Below are 15,136 nucleotides of genomic sequence, written 5' to 3' on the forward strand. Positions count from 1 at the left end.
GACTTAACCCATTTTGCCTCAGTTTCCTCATCTGTAAAGTGAGTAGGAGAAGGAAATGGAAAACCACCTTAGTATCTTTGTCACAAAAACCCCAAACGGGGTCACAAAGAATCAGACATTACTGAACAACAACATTTTTCAAGATATGCCTTACTGTACCTTGACTGACCTGAAACTGCAAGTCATCTGATATCATAGTGTTCCATAATACACTGCTATAGGCTGCCAGGTGACATGATAGAGTGCTAAGAGCACCAGTGCGGGAGTCAGGAGGACCTGAGTTCAAATGTCACCTCAGACACTTGACACTCACTGGCTGTGTGGCCTTGGGCAAGTCACTTAACCCCAAATGCCTCATTCTGGGTCATCTCCAGTCATCCTGATGAATATCTGGTCACTGGATTCAGATGGCTGTGGAGGAGAAATGAGGCTGGTGACCTGCACAGCCCTCCCTCACTCAAAACAAAGTCAAGTGCAAGTCATGTCATTATTTCTCTGATGGCATGGTCTTCTTTAGCAACAGATGAACACACACACACACTGTGACCACAGGTAAGTCCCTAAGCCTTTTAAAGCATTGGTTTCCTCATTTATATAAAAAGGATGACTTTTACTATATTACTTACTATAAGTAAGTAATACTTATACTATAATATAGTATAATACTATACTATAATACTATAATAAGTATTACTTACTATAAGTAAGACTATATTACTTACCTATAAGTGTTGTTATTAGATCCAATAAAACAATGTACATGAGATGCAAACTTCACAGCACTTAAAATGTTGGTTATTATTATTAAGTAGGAGCCTTTTGCTGTTCTGGCAGATGATTTCCTCTAGTCTGTGTCTCCAGAAGGTGCTAGGGGGAAAAATGAGTGATAAACTGTTTCTCATGTTAATTGAATTGTCCTCATCTGTTTTTTCATCGTTTTACACAGTTGAATGAAAAAAGAGAGACAGGAGGACAGACATATAAAGGAGCAGAGCTGATCTTGGACAGCAGATGTCTGGTGATGGTAAAGGGTTCAAAAGTATCCACCATGAAAGGCCAAGATCCAATTGACTGCAATTAAATCAGAGGTAGAGGTGGTGAGGGAGAAGAGCAGTTAAAAGGGAATTTTTGCCTGCATAAATTTGAGCCAGAGAAAAAGAGGAGTGTTTTTAAAATAGTCCTTCATTAAAAATTCAAAAAAGAAGCAAGGTTTAGTTAAGATTAAAGCAATTTATTGTCTGTGAACAGGACTAGAAGCTGCTTATTTATAGATGATAATAAATATACCCAACAAGAACAATTACAGCCTGCTAAAAAGATGTGTTCCTAAACAGTCTTGGTGGACCAGTTATATCTAGCCAGTGCCTCCCTCTCAGAGACAGTGCTTCTCATCCCCCAAGTTAACCTAGGCAGTATTGGTCCAAGGGCATACTAGTTTCTTGAGGTACTAGAAACCTTATGTGATTTCCTGAGATATCCTCCTCTCTAGGGCTCTCTGACTTCTGACTGACCCTTCCCGTTCTATTGCACATTTTCTGTTCTCAGTGATTTTTCAAAGTTCATGGGCAGCATTCACCTAGAAAAGTCCACCTCATGGAAGCCTCTCTTCTCACCCACATTGACCCAGAATTCAGATGCTTGGGTCAATCAAATAAAGAACAAAGAATACCCGGGGAAGAAGACTGCAAAAGAGAACTCACATCAAAATTAGAACAGCAATGGCCCAATTTCTGTGGAGAATTCTTGGAGAAGATTGATTTTTTCTGTCTCCCATCAACAGAAAACATTAAGTCAATCTATCTTTTGTTCTGGCTGTCTAATTCTATTCTAATGAAATTGACCTTAGGTCCAAAAAGCAAGTGATACTACTCTTGACCTTTTAAAATCATGTTTACTTTTATCCAGCCTGCTCCAATCCAATACATCCATCATCTAGCTCATTCCACTGTGCCCACAGGAGCTTCTGCTCTCCTGTGCTCCACTATTGATTCCCCTATATCCTTAAATTTGTTAATCCACATTCCTTCCACTTCCTTACTAAAATATGTCTCTTGTATTAGGGAATCACACCTCTTGGAAAACTCTCCCCTGGTGGCTATTTCTTTCATTGCCCTCGGCTATTGGGGCCAGAGGGACATGGGGTTGGTATATCTTTGGCTCTTCCTTGTCTTTTCCAGACCATTATTTTTACCCCCTTGATTGAAAAACCTTTTGTTTTTCTTTCAATATCTATACCTTTTTAATCTTACCCTTTCCACCAGGCTGAGTTGTTTTCTGCCGCCAAGTTATTCTCCCTGCAATGTTCTCAATTATTTTAGTACCGGTCTCACTGTCATTCTCAGTACCATGTGATCTACCGTCATACTCCAGTACTTCAATATTCATATGATAATTTGGTTTCATGATTACTAATACTCCTCAATTCCAATAACCTCTTTCTCTGCTCACCCACCCCCACTTACTGACATGGTCACCTCATAAATCTCCATATTTCTTGTACTTATACTATCTCCAACTTTTGAAATTCTACTCTCTAATCACTATCTCCTATACTTTGATCTCTTTGACTCTTACACTAACCATACTCATTGTTCTCATTGCTACCTTTGGTAGCTTGGTCCACTCAAATTCTCTCTTGGTCTATCTCATCCACTACAGTCTCCATACCCAATCTTGACCCCATTGTTTGAATTGTTATAACTACAAACTTGGAATGGCTATAAGCCATTCCAAACTCATAAATCTTCATACCTGGGTTACCTTCATATCCAATTTCTCCATTCCTACAAGGAGGGATGTTTACCATGACTAGAGAAAGTCACAAAATCAAGCTGATTTCAACCACTACCCTTTACTGGGGCTCTGCAATCATTGACACTTTAATCCAACCTTTATTGTTCATTATGATATTCCATAGAGTTAATGTTCCAAATTTTTTTCTGTTCTTTGATTCAGACAGACCTCTTACCCCAAATCCTACATTAAAAGTAAATGATCTAGGTAGGATTGAGTAGCCAAGAGAAAGGAGCTGTTAACAGTGTCAAATTCTGCAGAAAGGCCAAGAAAGAGAGAGGACTGAAAAGGGAGTATTGATTGTAGCAATTAAACAACTATTGCTGACATCTTAAAGATCTGTTTCACCTGAGTGGAGAGCTAGGGAAAACAGATTAGAAGGTATATTGAAATTAATGGAGTGGGGAGAAAATAAAGGTTTCAAGTCTATACCAGTTTTTTCTTTTTCTTTGAGTTTAACAGAGATATAAGATGTAGCTTAAAGTAACAGAAGGGTCAAATAAGATTATTTTCATCTTTATTATTTTTGTACTACTTTCTTAAATCTAGAAAATCAACAAAACAATAAATTAGTCCCTAATTTGTAGAATTTGCCTATTTCGATGATATAAAAACTCAAACTGAAAACTTAACAATCACTTCCATAGCCAGTTGTCTCCAGCACGCCCCTGGATGGCAGAGAGCTGAGCCCATTTTAGGCAGAATGAAAGAGAAAGGGAGAGATTAGGACATTAGTTAGGTTCCTCTCTCTTTCCTCAGAAACTTTTCCTTCTTCAGGTATTCCTTCCATTTTTTCCAAGAAACACTCCATTCTCATTAAAAAATCAGATAGTAATGAAGAAGTCTTCTATTCATTTTGCTGTCTCTTCTAGCAGAAAAACAACCACATTTTAAAAAAGTTTTGTGGATCCCTTTTGCATTTATATTACAATATTTTTCCTGATATAACGATTCCCCACATAATTTCCTTTATAAACATTCTTAGATAAAAAAGAAAAATATCAGTTACAAAAATAAGTTTCTACATGCACTGCATCAGACAAAATATGCAATATCCCCCATCTTTAGATCTCCACGTCTCATGTGAAAGGTGAATATAGGTTCTTATCTCTTCTCCAGGGCCATCAGCATTCATTACAATGCAATAACGCCGACCTTCAGATTACTGTTTTTTTTTTCATTTATGGTTTAATAGTTGTCATGTATGCTGACTTCCTGTTGCAGCTTACCTTCAACTGCATCCATGTGTCTTTCTTTTTTTCCTTTCATATCCTCATACTGGTAGTTTTCATAATACAATAATAACCCAATATATTCCTATATGACAATTTTTAGTTATTCTTCAAGTTTTGAACTCTCACTTCCCTTTGATAGTTTAACTAATATAGTATTAAATCTATTAATTAAATTTAATGATACCATTTTTATTATATTGACTTGACCAGACATGAGTATTTGAGTATTCTTTCACTTATTTGTGTTTTTTTATTTCTGTTGTAAGAGAGGGGATTCCTTATCCCCACCTCATTGAATATAGTCACAACAGTCCCAGAACAAAATCATAAGGTGGTAATAAAGTGTTAATGTAATATGATCCCTTTATGAGGCCCAAATGCCTCTCTGATTGAATATAAAATGTAATAATATGATTGGCTCAGCAAATAAATTAGCTAAGCCTCTAGGACTTTAAATAACCTTAGATGAATTATTTCAGTTTGTGTTCAAGATTTTGAGATATATGAGCCAGAGGCTGCATGAACATTGGGGTTGGGGCTTCCAGAATGGGAACTAACTTAGCAAGCAGAGGTTGTAATGCTGTAGCTCTTCTGAGGCTTTCCTTACATCAGATTGTATCCCCCTATACCCCTCCAGCTATCATACTTAAGAAAAAGTGATGTGGGATATCTGTCCTCTGAGGTACAGCAAGGAGGAAGCAGAGAGGTGAATGGCCCTTCCCTTGAATTATAGCCAACCTACTCAAGCGAGGCTATAGTGTTGTATCTGACCACTGAGGCACAGCAACACAGAGTGATGAAGGACCCTTCCTCCAGTTTGGTTCGTCACCCAAGCAGAGCAAACAAGGAGCAATGGTACATCTTGATGGTGTCATGGTAATTTAAATGGGAAGATCTTTCCCATTCATTAATAGGCCCATGTGGCCTGCATGGGTCACATGGAAGTCTGAGTTACTTGGAGTCTATTGTGGGAGGAATTTGCTGAATGGGGGGTCAGGAAGGATGAGCAGTCAGAGCTAGGAAGGATGCAGGCAAGCAGGCATCTGACTAGTATGAGTGAAAGAGCTTGTTTGTGATTTTGTTTGAGGGAGCTTGCTTGCAATTTTTTAAGGGAGCTGGTTAGTGGGAAGCTTAGCAAGGGGAAAGCTTAAGGTGTTGTCCTCTGCATTGTTATTGTGTATGTTTTGTTATTATGATGGATTTGGCTCTCTGGTGTCTGAATAAATGTTTTGGTGCTGTGGAGAGTCTGTTGTATTGTGCTGGGATATTCATGGATGCCATAGACACTGTGAATATTGCATTGGCACTATAGATGGGCACAGCAGTGTAGATGAGGTGAATGTGGGCAAAATTGAAAGAAGAAAGAGACTCCTTTTCTACTCTGGATAGATGAAGCTCAGGGAGAGGACCAGGTTGTTGAGTGCCAGAGTCAGGGAACTACTCCTCCCCATTCCTCAAACTCATCTTCTAACAGGGATTCAGTGACTTCTCAGCCACTTTCCACCCTTAGGACAGTATCTAACATCTAGTAGGGGCTACTAACCCATACAGAACTACTATGCCTACCTAGTGGGATCCAGGAACCAGGCAGTTCTCTTGGTAGATTCCTGCAGGAAAAGAACACCTTCATACTCATTGCAGGCTTCAAGGTGTCCATGGGACATGAGCTATCATACTCTGAAAAGGCCCCCAGATTTCTCTCCCCAGGGGAGAAGGGAATCAGAGTCTGCTAGAGGTTATGGAAACAACACTTTCAGACCTCAGACTATATTATAAAAGCAGTAGACATCAAACTATCTTATAGTTATGGATAAATAGAGAATATGTAAATATATCTCTATATTATATGTATACTATATAATATAATAAAATAATATACTATATATTATAAAATAGAGAATTAGATAATGGAATAATCCCAATTCTCTTAGACAGGGAGAATTGCAAGCACTGGAACTCAATAATCCGTTGTTCAATAAATCAGAAAACATAAAAAAGAGTTCCAGAGCTATTTGAAAAAAAAAACAAACACCTGCCAGAAAAACTGGAAAACAGTCTGGCAGAAATTAGGCTTTGACAAGCACTTTATGCCTTTCTAAATGGATAAAAGACTTTAATATTAAAGATCTTACCTAAAAAAATAGGAACTAAGCATCAAACACCTCCCACAGCTATGAGTAGGAGATGTATTTTTACTTAAACAAGAGATAAAGGCAGTTACAAAAAGCAAAGTAGATAATTTTGATTACATGAAATTGAAAAACTGCACAAATAACAGTGATGCAACTAGGATAAGGGAAGTGATGAGTCAAATAGGAAAAAAGTCTTTGCATCATATTTCTCAGATAAGCCTTTGGTGTCCAAGATATATAAACAACAGATACATGAAGTGATCTAAGGTTATGAAAATAGTCCTCAATAAAATTGCCAGCTCTAAACAACCATATGAAAGAATGCTCTAAATCACTAGTAGCAAGAAGGGGAAAAAAAAGATTGGGCTAGTCATTGTTGGAGGGATTGTGGGAAGATAGGCACATTAATTCATTGTTGTGCACGAGCTGTGAATCTCTGGAATTATTGGAAAGCAATTTGGAGTGATCCAAATACAATGACTAAAATGTTCATACCTTTTATCACAGGGATTCCACTATCAAGCTTATGGCCTGAGGAGGTCTTGAAAAGGAGAAAGTAAACACATTCACTAAAATATGTGTTGCAACATTGTAATTGGTAACAAAAAATTGAAAACAAAACAGATTCCGCTGATCAAGGAATGGCCAGATCAATTATGGTACATGAGTGTTATAATATTACTATGATCTAAGGAAATAAAAATGTGATGTATACAGAGTAGCATGTAAAGATCCATATGAACTGATGCATATCAAAGAGAGCAAAGAAAACAAACAAACAAAACACACACACACACACACACACACACACACACACACGACTGCAACACCAAAACTTCCAATGTAAATTAAATGAACCACCTCTCACTCATCAAAAGTACATATTGAAAAATCACAAAAAGTGTTGGTCAAAAGAAGAGATTTAAGAAGACACTCTCCTCATCCCCCTTACTGGAGGCCAGAGGTCCACAAATGTCACACAATGCATGTTTTCAGACTTTTTCAACATAGTGATCATTTATGATGATTTTTCCCTGTCTTTAAAAAAATTGTTAAATGGGAAGCCTCTCTGGGAGAGGTAATGGAGATTGATACTGTGGAAAACTATGAAAGAAAGCAGACCACAATAAAAGCTGATCTGAAAAAAAGAAAAGGATTGCTGCTTTGAGTAGGGATTAGAGCAAATGACCATCAATATCCATTTCAACTCTGAAATTCTAATATTCTAATGTAATCTGTGGCTCAAAGCCCATTTCCCAATAAGGAGAACAATAGGGTTCTCCTTATTGTTGGAAAATTCATTATTTAATGGTTTTTGGCTATATGAGAGAGAGAGAGAGAGAGAGAGAGAGAGAGAGAGAGAGAGAGAGAGAGAGAGAGAGAGAGAGAGAGAGTTGGCAAGAGCTCAAGAAAAAAAAAGATCCTGTCCTTTCTTCCAGCCTTGAGAGGAAAGACTTGTGATTTCAGATTTTCTTAAGGTCCCTGAAGGGAGAGATAAAATGTAGAAAGAAACCTACATGTAGACGAGTCAGAAGTTCAATCATGCTGTGATCTCTAGGTTACTACATTAGAGCATTTGGGGAATTTCCCCGTGGATGCAATCTAGGACTCTGTCTCTTGGTTGAACATAAATATCACACTCTTAATGAGAGAACTCATTCAGTCTGATTATTATCTGTTATATATATTCTCATGTGCATACTTTTGCTGACTTCTGTTTTCTACTATATTGGATAAATGAGTGTATTTGCTAAGTATATTCATTGTGGAATCTCCATTTGGTAGAGAGTCAAGCCTTGGCAGAGAGTCAAACTATAGTTTGGGGTATTCCATTCCTTTTAAAGATTAATGATCAAGAGCTCAGCTTGAACCTTAAAATTGTTTCACTTAGATGAATAATATTGAGAGAGGGGGTTGGTAGATATAATTTCAATCCAGTATTCTTTCCCTAAAGAGATCAGAGTGTCCATTCTTTGGCTTCAAACTTCTGCTTTCTTTCTTGGCAGAAATAAAATTCCTTCTTAGGGAAGGTTGGGTGGAGGAGAATAGAGAAATAGATATGTGTGTATGTATATATGCATGTATACATATGCATGTGTATATATGTGTTATATGTGTGTGTATATACATACATATGTATATATAGACATACATATATTGATATCTCCCTATAGATCCCATCTAGACAAATCTAAGAGGCCACACATAAGCTACATGGAAAACAAAATTTAGGAAACCTTACTTTATGCTTTATGAAAATCAAAGATGAGCACCAGATATTTCAGGATCACCTCTATCAGAATAGCTAAGCAGGATTATATGTTGCTTTCCTGTTCCTTGCCTTCATGTAAGGACAACATGGCCTAATGACTAGATCCCTTAGGTTTGGGCAGGTTAGGAAGGAGGTATAGGATAATTAACTCTTGTCATCTAGCTTAGCAGTTCAGGAAAAGGGGGAGAAAAATCATATTAACGAGAGAGAAGGGAGAATGGAGATGGAAGAAACCTGTATAAAGCAGGGCTATAAATTCTAATTCTTTCCTCATTCAGTCATCCTAGCAAAACTTGTGACTGGTTCTCTAACAAATAGTCCAGAGTTGATAAATCCAGATGAAATATTATCTTCTTTAGGAACACAACAGATGATTTCTCAACAGTCCTTTTTTATCTCAAAGGTTGGGACACCCTCTTTTGAACAACTTCAATATTGTATTGATTTACTTCACTGTACAAATATTTGTCCTGTAAGGAGTGTCAGAGACTCATAGAATCTTGGAACCAGGAGCCACCTGTTCCAACCTCTTTCCAAACAAGAATCTCCTCTATTACACTTGATAAATAGACACCAATCTAGCCTTTCCTTTAAAAACTGGGACTCATCATCCCCTGAAGAAAAGTCATCCCACTTCTGGATGGCTGTACTTGCATGCATTGCCTATAGGGGTTATACGTGTTCACATAGGTCTATCTAGAGATGGCTCACAGAACATAAATGTCACTGGAATGTCCTTTGTCAACCCTTCCTGAAAGGAGACACTGATTCTAGCCAGGAGTAGAGTAGGAAAATTGGGGCCATGAGACTGACCTTTCTACTCAGAATATGGGTACAAGGCTAGAATTATAACTATTTGTACCCCCTAAATATTGCTAATCTGGAGGAATAATTTTAGGTTCAAACTATGTTCATGGTCTCTCAGCTTTAATAGGAAAGGTGTGTCACAAGTGAAGTCTTAATGACCTTCCAATTAAATATAGTTACCCAAAGACTATCATTCATGACATAGTAAATAGTGAATGAATCTGTTTATTCCAGCTGAAAGCAAACAGAAAGTTGTGCAGATTAATATATACCAAATGAGAGAGAGACAGAGACAGAGAGACAAAGACAGAAACTGAGACAGAGACAAAGAGAGACCCTAATTTCATCCAAGGGGAAATTTCCTGGAGCCTTTAGTTTGGTAAACTAATAGGTATGTAACAAATTTAGCAAGTCTTCTATATGTAAATTTATTTCTGAGGTGTTGCTCTCCCTACTGGGACCTCTCCTTGAATAGAATGTGAAGATACATATGTTCTCTCAGAAGTTAGAACACTATGATATAATAATCATTTCTCTGATAGTATGGTCTTCTTTGGCAGCAAAGGATGAACGCAATTAGAAGAATGCTAGCAGTTCTTCTCTCTTAAGGTCTCATCAACTTTGTCCATCCACCAATGCTCCCTACCAATGAAGAAAATGTTATGAAAATAATTTTGAGTCCCAGGTTACATTTCTTCTCTGGGCTGCAATTTGTTTCAATACCTTCCAAAAATCAGCCAGACCAAGCTTAAAATATACACAGCAAATACATGACACCTTAAAATAAAAAGGGTGATTTTCTTAACATCCTAGGAAATTGAGGCAAGGCATTGTTGAAATGAATATAAGAGATATGTTAACAAAAAATGCAGTAGACATTGCACAATGCAGAATATCACCAGAAAAAGTATTGCAGTGACAACATGCCTAACAACATACATAACATAACACGTACATTTGAAAAATAGATACTTGTGAATAGTACACAAAAATCAATCATAAGCAGGGCAAAGCATTGATAACTAAGGCAAATCAAGTTGACAAGCATTGACTAAGTGCCTGCTATGTGCTGAGCACTATATTAATTGCTGGGAATATAAATAGAAGCAAAAAGAAAGACAATTCCTGTTCTCAAGGAGTTTGCCTTCTAATGATGCTTTCATCATTAGAAGATAAGACATAAAAGGGAAGTACCTTAAAAAGTAAAAAAGAAGAGATGAAGATCCCCCACGCAGGGGTATTATAGAGAAATTTCTGAAGCGTCAGAAGTGCAGCATTGAGAGAAATGAAGACAGGGCTGACTTGGATTTCCACCTTAAAATGGAGGATCTTGGAGAAACCAGCCAATTAAATGGAGATACTACAAGGGTGAAGTACATGTCCAGTGTGTGAATTACAGAGATCAATGGGAGCTTCCAGGGTATAGAGGTCACTTGGGCATTGCAGAAAAAGTCCAAGGAAGTCAGATGTGTAGTAGCTATAAAAATAACTATTAAAGGCCTGATAACAAAAAAAAAATAACTGAACTATAAAAAATAACTTTACTATAATCATTGATGCACACAGAACAATTATAACAATTATTATGTATGAACATAACAGAAAATGTGGTCAAATGAATCTAAATTTGCCTATTAGCAACTTTCATCCATTGCTCCTGGTTCTACTTCTGGGACACATAGAATAAGTCTAATCTTAGGCTGCATTAATAAAGATGCAGTGTCCTTAACATTTCACTCTATTATACTCTCTACATTTCAAGATAGACTGTAATGTCAGCTAGACCAAGGTAACTGACATGGCAAAAGGACCTGAGATCAGGTTAGATGAAAGTTAGATGAAGGACATAGGGATGCTGAACCTCAAGACAAAAAAGACTTATGGTTTTCATGGTGTCTGTCTTCATGTATTTAAAGGAATGTCGCACAGAAAAGAGATTAGGTGTGTTCTGCTTGTCCCCAGAAGGCAAAACTATGATAAATGTGTGGTAGTTGAAGAGAAGTAGGCATTACTTTAATGTGAGAGAAAACATTCTGGCAATCAGAGCTTTATCAGAGTTTCCCTGGCTTCCTTCAAGTCCCAGCTAAAATACCACCACAAATCCCTTCATGATTTCTCTTAATTCTAATACCTTCTTGCTGTTGATTACTTCCCATTTATCCCATATAGAGCTTGTACATCATTGATTACATGTTGTCTTCCCCATTATATTGTGAACTGCTGGAGGGCAGGGACTGTCTTTTCTCTTTTTTGTATTCCCACTGCTTAGTGTAATGCATGACACAGTATAGGTACTTAATAAATATTTATTTATTGACTGATCGACTAATGATTGCACCATCAATGGAGGTTCTCAAGCAGTGCTTGGATGATTATTTTACAGGAATTCTGTAAAATGGACTTTTTTTTGTTCATATATTAGACTAGATCAATCAAGCAACAAACATTTATTAAGCACTTGCTATGTATCATGAGTAAGGCTTTGTGTTGATATAAAGAACAATAAAAACAAGGAGCTTACAATCTGATTCAACAGGGGGACAATAGATAGATAGATAGATCGATAGGTCGATAGATTAGATAGATAGATAGATAGATAGATAGATAGATAGATAGATAGACAGATAGACAGATAAAGATATACATATATATGTATATACAAGACCTACAAAGTTGAGAAAAGTTGACTTTAGAGGGGAAGTCACCAGCAGCTGGGAGAAACAGAAAAGACTTCCTGTGTAAGGTGGCATGATCCAAGTCATAGAGAAAGCCAGCAATTCTAAGGGTAGGAGGTAAAGAAGGACATACATTCTAGACATACAAGAAAGTCAGAGCAAAAGTACAGAGAAAGATGGTGGAGCACCATATGTGAAGACAGCAAATAGGATGATGTTTTGTAGAGTACAAGGAGTAATGTGTAAGATTCTGGGGAAAAAATAGGGAAGGGAGAGGTTCCAATAGCAAAAAGGGGACCTTATATTAGATTAGATCCTAGAGACTAGAGTTGGAAGAATGGCATAGATAGACCTGTATTTTAGGAAAATCACTCTGAAAGTTGAATAGAGGATGAATTCGATAAGAGAAAGACTTAGGGCAGAGATCAGTAGGAAAGCTGTCACAATTATTCATGCAAGAGATGATAACGATATTAAGTAGGATGGTGACTGTACAAATGGTGAGAAGAGATAAATGAGATATGTTGCAGAAATAGACCACATAGACCAGACAAAAGCCTGACTACCCATGTTGGTTGAGTGGGAAGGAGGAATTGATCATGAGACCGAGACTGAGTAACTGGAAGGATGATGGTGATTTGAGGAGACATTGAGAAGCTCAGAGGTTCTTTCCAGCTCTGAGAGATTTTTTTTCCAGAGTGATTTGTCTATGGTTGTGTACCTTAGGTCTCTGTTAAAACAAATCTACAACAGTTGTACTCTGAGGAAATAGTCAGCAATAAGGCCAGTTTATTGAGCCTGTATCCATCGGAACAAAGCAGTGTTTTGTTTTAAGTATTTTAGTATCTGAGTGACTAATGTAAGTCACAAAAAGAATTGTGTAAAGGCAGTCTAGGTCATTCCCTAAAGAAACTAAGATTAGAGAACAAAGAGGTATAGTCATAAAGTTGTGTCATTGCTGTAGAGCAATGTCATTGGGTTAAAGAGAGAATCAAGCAAGCCTTAGATGTATCACAGTCACAGGATTATGGATTTATACAGTGAGAGGGACTTAGAAATGGTAAAGGACAACTTCCTCATTTTGCAAAGGAAGAAACTGAGACAGGAAAAGAAGTGATATGTTCAAGGTCATATAGCTACTTAGCAACAAAAATGATCTATACACCAGTGTCCTTTCAAGCTAAACCTAGCAGTTTTTCCATGGTGTCACATGATTTTGTGGAAAGAGTACCAAAGAAGAAGTCAGGAATTTACATTGTGATTGCCAACTCTGATGAACTTTTCTAGTTGTGTAACCTTGGGCTCCACACTCCATCTCTCTGAGCTTCACTTCTCTTATCTGTAAAATGGGGTACTACTACAACTGACTTTACAAGGCTATTGTGGATAAAAAGTGTTTTATAAACTTAAACTGTTAAATAAACTGAAGTCATTATAGCATTTTCTGCATAATCCATTGCACTAGATACCAGGATCTCATACACCATGGGGGAGGAGAGGCATACAATAATTTGGTGTTTGTGGAGGACAAAACTCCCAAGTACCCAGGCTCTGTGATACATCACTACACAGAGATCTCACCTGGTTTTTCTTATTATTTCTCCTATCAGCATACTAAGCACCACAGTATGGTGCAAGTTCCAATTTAGAAAAAACCAGCCCAGAAATCTGGTTTATCACATAAGCATTCTCAAAGTTAGACGAGAGCTGAGCCTTTCTATAGTACTAGTGGTAATAGTTACTGCTTTCCTTTTTACTCTCTCTTGAGAACCTACCAGTTGTTTGATTCTTTAGTAAATGATTTGGATGTAGGAGTGGGAGGAGTGAAGGCAGGAACTAGGGTCCAGACCCTGTTTACACAGAGAAGGAAGGAAGTCAAGGATATCTATCTTCATCTTTATAGACTCACTCTTCTGAGACTTAGGAGGGATTGGGAGTAGATTCAAATCCACTGAAGATGAGTGGCTTCCCGAGTTTTCTCACACTCTGTCAAGGGAAACACCCTACAGATAATAAAAACAATAAGAGAATCTTCCCCCTCCGCAGGGGGATAGTATAAGAAGGGAATACTGAATGACTGATTCAAGATGAATTGTGTAACTATTCTGTTCTGTGTCTGCCAAAGGATAGAAAGAAAAACTCAAAACACCAAGGGCCAGAAGGGCTTTCCTGATGCAAAACATAACAATGAATCTGTTTAAGAGACAAATAAAAAACCCATATGACACTGGAAGATGGGCCCATTTGTCTTAAGCACTTAAGAACAAGTCCCAAGAATAATTCTTCCTTAGATGAAAAACAATGTCACCTCAGAAACCCTGGGTAATCTCAGAGCCTGAATGCATTGTCTGTCACTCAAAGGGCAGTTTTGAAAGATGGCCTCAGGTGATTTCCTCCTTCAGGTTACTGAAAGAGTTCTGGAGATTTTTTTAATCTCTGAAGTCACACACAGGATTCTTTATAGGCAATTACTCTCTTTTTCTCCATTACTTTAATCCAGGAGAAGGCCAAATATGTACCTTCTGGTCCAAATCTTACCCACTTGCTGCCTTGGAGCAAAGAATGTTTTTCTTTTCTTTTTTTTTTTAAACATTTTTAAATACAATAAAACTTTGTTGAGAAGATTCTGGGAAGATGGACGAGTAGGTCAGAAAATAAATTCTCCAGATCTTGCCCACAAACAAGACAAAATAGCACTTCAGGTGAAAGTCGAGCAGTATAAATAAACAAGATTTGGCGCAGAACAGTGGTTCTCCCTGGACCACTGAAGGAAAATCCCAGGACTGAGGTTTCGTTCCCGTGAAGTCTAAACACCTCTAGATTAGTTCCCCTGAAGTAGTAAGTGAGCCCTGGGGTTGGGTTGGAAAGTAGCCTTGGCCCCAATCACAGGAATTTTCACTTCCTGGACTGTGTAGAGTCTGGTGTCTGATAGGGGAAGTGGAGAAAACCTCTTCTGTGCTGTTGAGATGCAGTCCTGGGCAAGAAGGAACCAGAACACTCCTGGTGAGTACAGGAAGCAGTGGGGTAGGGATGCCCCTGGCTGTGGGCACTTACAGGAGGGTAGAGTTCTTGGTTTTTGGTTCCAGGGCAAAGGGGAAGAACAGAAGGAGAATCTGAGACCAGAGGCACCATTCCCCATGCCCTAGAACTAGAGATTATTACAACAATAAGCTATTACAAATTAACCAAAAAAATGAGCAGGTAAAGGAGAAAGAACCTAAC

The 15,136-nt window shown here is 37.8% G+C and overlaps 1 long non-coding RNA gene across 2 annotated transcripts in view; it reads right to left on the minus strand.

Moving 5' to 3' along the window:
• The window catches only part of LOC140498225 (uncharacterized), a 48,743-nt gene that overhangs the window by 13,342 nt on the left and 20,265 nt on the right, over positions 1-15,136 (minus strand). For both annotated transcript variants that reach the window (XR_011965026.1, XR_011965027.1), the window contains exon 3: positions 723-867. This is a non-coding gene — a long non-coding RNA (uncharacterized lncRNA). The remainder of the gene's footprint in view (positions 1-722; positions 868-15,136) is intronic.

This window comes from Notamacropus eugenii, chromosome 4 (genome assembly GCF_028372415.1).
Source record: "Notamacropus eugenii isolate mMacEug1 chromosome 4, mMacEug1.pri_v2, whole genome shotgun sequence".
NCBI lineage: Eukaryota > Metazoa > Chordata > Mammalia > Diprotodontia > Macropodidae > Notamacropus > Notamacropus eugenii.